Consider the following 6844-nt stretch of genomic DNA (forward strand, 5'->3'; position numbering starts at 1 on the left):
GTAGATTCCCTAGGTTTTGTGAAGTTTCATCCTGGCGGAATTACCAATTTCGTCTTCCGAGATACCGGTTGTGAGTGCAACTCTTTCTCTGGTTCCAAGTATACAACCAATTAGTTCTCGTGCCCCCGGCGACGAGACTTACGAGTTTCATTGGAACCCTGTTTGGGAACCTTTTGAGGACAGTGTCCCTTTTTGGGACTATACTTCTCCTCATGTGTCAGTCCCAACTTCTTCCTCTGACATGGAAGACTTGTCCCCTACTACGACTGACGAGTCCGTTGCGACGAGCGGTGAAATTCCCACCGCAACGGGCTCTACACCTATCAGTAGTACTCCTACTACTGGCGACCTACCACCAAGGTATAAAGCATTGAGGGATACTATGCCCTCTGGAACTCCTTTCACAGGTTCTATCTGGTCACCACACACTTTTCCCACCACGGAGCCTTTTACTCCGCAAAATCGCAGTGTGTCTGTTACCTCAATCACAACCACTCCAACAGTATGTGCAGCCTCTTCGACTCCTATTTTTAGTCATCCGTCGGCTTCTTTATTCGGAGTCTTTGATCCTATGTCAAATGTCCCAACAGAGGGGCCATACGAGCACTATTTGTCGTCTCAACCGATTTTTGAGGTATCAGTTCCATTGTCAATTAACTGGGGTTCCACCTCTTTTCATGGTGGCCAAGTGTCGTCTGCCCAATCTCCCAGACAACCTCCTCAAGGCCAACAAGGGCAGTCCTTCCATGGAAACCCTTTTGCTTCTGGTGGTCCGTTTTTCTCTTCTTATGTTCAACCTTCTGGTAACTCAGGTCAATCTTCTATTCAACAAGCTCAACCTAGTATCCAGCGAGGTTACCCTACTGGACAAATTGGTCAATCATCTGTTAACCCAAACCAACCCAATGTCCAGTATGGTCCGATATCTGGACAAGCTGTCCAACCACTTGGTCAGCCCACCGTCCAGTATAGTCAACCTTCTGGGCAAGTCGGTCAGCCTCAAATCCAATCAGGCCAACCAACTGCCCAGCCCACTCAGCCATCTGGTCCGGTGGGACAACCTTCAGTTGGGCAACAACAACTCCTTTCCCAGTAGGTACAACCTTATGGGCAGGGAGGTCAACCTCAATATCAACAAGGTTATCCTTCCGGCCAGATAGCCCAACCAACAGGACATCCTCCTGGCACTGCTCAACCTGGTTTTTTCCCCCAGGCTGGACCCCAGACCCCATCCGGTTTTCAAATGCAAGCTGGAGTTCAATCTCAACAGACCTATCAAACTCAGCCTGTTTCTCAAACTCAGTTTGGAGTCCAGCCACCTTATGGTCACCAGCAACCTCAAGGGCAATCGTTGTTTGCCCCGTACCAAAATTACCAACAACTGTAGGCAAATCCTTATCAGACTTACTCGCAACCATATGGTGCTTCTGCAGGACCGTTTGGTAATCCATGGACCGTTGGGGGGCAGAACCCAAGTCCCTATGGACCAAATCCTATGGGGCCAAATCTGTCCGGACCAAGCCCTTGGGGGCAACCGCCACCTGGTTGGAACCCTGGTGCTCCATCTCAACAGCAGCCCCAGATGTCCTTTAATCCTCAATTACCTTTCTTAGCAACTTTAGAATTACCAGATGTGTCTAAATTGACTAATGATCCTATTCTTCATAACCCATATTGGCCTCCGGTTCCAACGAAAATTCCCGGTGACTGTCCAAAATTCGATGGTAAAGCTAATGAAGACCCACAAGCCCATGTTATGACTTATCACCTTTGGTGTTCATCCAATTCGTGGCTTGATGATTCAATTCGGCTTCGCCTTTTTCAGCGGACTCTCACTGGCTCTGCAGCTAAGTGGTATATTGAGCTCAATCGCGGATCCTTTCAGGATTTTAACTCCTTGGCTATGGCATTTCTCACGCATTTTCAGTTACCCATTCGATATGAAACGGGTACACACCTCCTCACATCCTTAAGACAAACGACGGCTACGCATATCTCTGATCACATCCATGAATGGAGACGGCGTAGACGTATGATTAAATTTTGGATTCCCGACCAGCTTCTTACCGATTGGTTCACGACTTCGTTCGTTCCTCCAATAGCTCGGGACATTGCCATGGGGGCGTGTGTCACTGAAGAGCAAGCTATCACGCGCGCTCAGTACCTTGACTTGGTTTACTCCCAGTCAGGTACATTGTATGATTATCTACCTGATGCCCCAAGACCGGGAACATCTAAAGCCCCGCCAACACCAACTGTTGACGGTATTATTGGTTCGGTTAGTTCATCCTCAAAAAAGAATCCCGCGAATCCTGGGAAGCAAAAATCGACTGCTTCGAACGGACCACCTTCCCAGGTAACACCCATTTCCAATGTTACTTCCGAGGTCAATGCCGTCCAATCCACCACGGCAGACAAATCCTCGAAAGCAAAGAAGAAAGGGAAAGCGAAGAATAAATCAGATCCACCTAAACAGGAAGCCCCTAAACCTCCGCTCGAGGACGGTGCTAAACGCAAACCCAAGTATCCTTGTCTTATTTGCGATGAGGATCATTATACCAAGGACTGCCCGAGGCGGTCCGAGGTTAGTCGTTTGTTGAAAGGCGCCCCCGGGACTCCTGCGGTGCTTAAAGAACCCTTTCCCTCACAACAAACTCAAAAAACTCAGATGGTGGCTAACCCTTCTCAGCCTCCCTCTTCCTTCGGTTCTCAAGTGTTTATGGCTGGAACGATACCTATCAATATCAGTATTCGAACAAAAGATTATCCGCCATCTACCGGGAAGGAGCCTGAGATACCCTCTAGTGCTCCTCCGTTCAGTTCGGGTCCTCTCCACATTGAGAGACCTACAACTAAGACGCCTCTTCGACCCCCTCCAAAAGGAGTACTCCGGAAATCTTCTTACAACCCAAATGCTCGTGCTGCACAGCACTACAATATCGTTGAGGACTTAGCGCAGACTCCGTCGGCTATGTCCGCTTTAGAAGTTCTCCAGAGCTGCCCTTCTCAGAGGAAGTCCTTGCTATCCGCTATTGGTGGCATAGACCCGGCAGATTCGGATTTAATTACTTTTGACTTAGAACGCCATACCCAGAGACTGCCTCCTCAAATTGCTTTCCTTATACAGGTTATCATTGATTCCAAAACAATTCATCGAACAGTCATTGATGAAGGTGCTTCTACTTGCATCATGTCTGTTGCCTGTTGGAAAGCCATCGGATCCCCGACGCTGAGCCAGTCTCCCACAACCTTGGAAGCCTTTGATGGAAGAGCCTCTCGTCCTTATGGAATACTCCAACGTTTACCCATCACTTTGGAAGGGAAGACGGTCGAAATGGAAGTTGAAGTCGTTGACGCTACTCTTACCTACAACCTCCTTCTCGGACGTAGCTGGATCTACGCAATGAAAGCTGTTGCTTCATCACTGTTTCGTATCATCTGTTTCCCTCATCAAGGGAAGATTGTTACCGTAGACCAGCTATCCTTCTTCGCTTCTTCTTCTGAGGGTAACATCCCTTTTGTGGAGCATACCTCGAAGTTATCTGAGAGTCTGGGAGCCGGACTTTTCAAAGATCCTGCCCTTATGGGTGTTTTTCCGCTCCCACCTCCTAACGTCGCCTCCGTTAATATGATTACTACTTGTTCTGATCCGTGGATCATTCCTCCCACCGACCAAGTAGATTCTTGGGGCGACCAGATGCCGTTGAGTCCTGCGGAACTCAGCTATGTTGAAATTGTTGCTGCATCGACTCCCTCTTCTGAACCTGCTCCATCTTCAGGGCTTCTCGAAGACACTTCTTCGGACTCTTTAAAAGAAACATTCTCTTCCGATGAAGCTATTATTGAGACTATGTCTCTAGAGGAACCTCCTTGGCATTATTTTCACCATCGTTCCTCGTTTCTACCTGCCCCGCAGAATTTTCTCACTTGTCTCGAGCGGTTTGCTCCTTGTCTCCCATCTCAGATCCTTCAACCACCTATTCAGATTTATCAGGTGTCTTCTGAAGGGAATATGGCAAACATTACGCAAACCCAGCCCATCGACATCTCTGTGAAACCAGGGATTGTCGAGCATCTTCATATTGGAGTCACTTGCTCTCCCGAGGAGATTCAACTTTATTCTAACCTCTTTCGCGAATTTCGTGACGTTTTCGCATGGTCCTACGAAGAAATGCCCAGCATTGATCCTAGCATAGTGGTGCATGAGATAATCACGTACCTAGGTGCTAAGCCTGTTCGTCAACGTTTACGCCCTGTACACCCCCGAAAGGCTGCAGCAATTAAGGCCGAGGTAGAGAAGCTTCTTAAAGCCAGTTTTATTTATCCTATTCCGCTCACAGATTAGGTTTCAAATATCGTTCCTGTCACTAAAAACAGGGTACAATCCGTGTTTGTGTCGATTATCGTGATATAAATCGAGCCTGTCCTAAAGATAATTTTCCCACACCATTCATTGATCAAATTATTGACGAGTGTGCTGGAAGTGAAATGTATTCTTTTATGGACGGTTTTTCTGGCTATAACCAGATCAATATTGCTCCCGGTGATCAACACAAAACTGCCTTTATCTGTCCATGGGGCACTTTTGCCTATAAGAAGCTCCCTTTCGGTCTTAAAAATGCCGGTGCTACCTTCCAGCGTGCAATGTCTTATGCGTTCCATGACATTCGACACATTGTACAGCCTTACCTGGATGATCTCCCTGCTCATTCGGCCAAACGTCAGGACCATCCTAAGCACCTTCGCGAAATCTTTCTTCGCTGTCGATACTACCGAATTAGGCTTAATCCTCACAAATGTGTCTTCTGCGTTGAATCTGGCCGACTTCTCGGGTTTGTTGTTTCCCGAGAGGGCATCCGTTTGGATCCCCTTAAAGTCGAGGCTATAGTGAATCTTCCTCCCCCTGCTTCTTTACAGCAATTGCAAAGCTTGCAGGGTAAAGCAAATTTTTTACGTCGTTTCGTTCCAAACTATGCCGAGGTGGCCAAAGGTTTTACACGATTACTAAAACGCGATGTCCCTTTTCATTGGGATACCATTGCTCAGGAATCTTTTGAGCGTCTCAAGGGTCTCCTTGTTTCTGCTCCATTGCTCCGTCCTCCGAATTATTATCGCGACTACACTCTATATTTGGCCGCCGCCGACACCACTATCAGCATGGTCCTTGTTCAAGCTGACAATGATAGCACTGAACATGTTATCTATTATCTCATCCGCAACCTTTTAGACACGGAAACTCGATATGCCTATGTCGAGAAGTTGGCTTTGGCCGTTGTTTGTGTCGTCCAACGTTTCCGTCATTATATTCTGTTGCGTACCACTACTGTGATCTCTGACTGCAACCCCATGACGTATATATTGTCACGCCAGTTGCTGGGGGGCAAGTACTCAAAGTGGATTGTTATCCTCCAAGAGTTTGACTTGGAATTACCACTGCCAAGTCCAAGAAATCCCTTGTATTTGCTGAGTTAATTTGCTCTTTGCCATCTTCTTCTTCCCCGACCTCTCACATCGAGGATCAAATTCCAGATGAGACCCTATTCCTCATTAGCACCCTCGATCTATGGTACGGAAATATAATTATATATCTGCAAACGTCCTCCTTTCGCCCAGGCGTGTCCAAAGACGCTCGGCGAAGGATTCGCCATCAATCTCAACCATACCGTATCATTGGCGATACATTATATCGTCTTGGCGCCGACTCTGTTCTCCGCCATTGTCTTACTCTCGAGGAAGCTGAGCGGGTCTTGAATGACTGCCACTCTGGTGCCTGTGGCGGTCACATGTCTGGATACGCTACTGCCCAAAAAATCCTCCGTGCTGGTTACTTTTGGCCCTCTATCTTTAAATATTGCATCCTTGCCGTCCGCTCTTGTCATGAGTGCCAGATATATCAACGGAAGATGCGAGCGCCTCCTGCTCCGTTGCACCCTGTTGTCGCCGTTGGCCCTTTTTCCAAATGGGGCATTGATTATATGACCTGTAACCCTCGCTCGGCCGGGGGGCATGGGTTTATTATCGTTGCCGTCGATTACTTTACTAAATGGGTCGAGGCGATGCCTACATTAACTGAAGACGGTCACACAGCGGCGCAATTTTTATTTAATCATGTTATTTCGCGATTCGGTGTCCCTCAAGCCATCGTTACTGATCACGGGAAGCATTTCCGTAATCATATGATGTCGGAATTAACAACCCAGCTAGGCTTGCAGCACGATAGTTCAACTCCATACTACCCTCAGTCCAATGGCCAAGTTGAGGCTATCAATAAGATCTTGGTTACGATGCTTCAACGTACCGTTGGAATGCATAAGTCTAACTGGCATTTGATGTTGTTCCCTGCCTTGTGGGCCTACCGAACCTCTGTGAAGGATGCCACTGGTTTCACTCCATTCCAGCTAGTTTATGGACTAGAGGCTACCCTTCCAATTGAATGTGAAATCCCTTCATTAAAGTTAGCTGTCGAGCTACTTCCCAACACCACTCCGTTAGAAGAACGCCTTCTTTACTTGGAACGGCTGGATGAAACTCGTCGCCTGGCCTCCTTGGCCATCGAAACACAAAAGAAGCGAGTCAAGACTCACTTCGATCAGACCGTACGTCCACGTTCTTTTGTTGAGGGAGATTTAGTCCTGCTCTACGATCAGGCAAAGGATAAGCTAGGAGCAGGAAAGCTCGAGTCTATGTGGCTAGGCCCTTACATTGTCAAGAAAGTTCTGCAGAAAGGGGCCTACGAGTTGATTGATTATGAAGGAAACCCTCTTGGGAAGCCCCGAAATGGGCTTTACCTGAAAAAGTACTATGCGTGATGCTGGTACATTTTATTTTGTACATACATGTACTC

This window comes from Pinus tabuliformis, chromosome J (genome assembly GCF_031772625.1).
Source record: "Pinus tabuliformis cultivar Carrire ecotype Pingquan chromosome J, CPIR1, whole genome shotgun sequence".
NCBI classification, from domain to species: Eukaryota; Viridiplantae; Streptophyta; class Pinopsida; order Pinales; family Pinaceae; genus Pinus; species Pinus tabuliformis.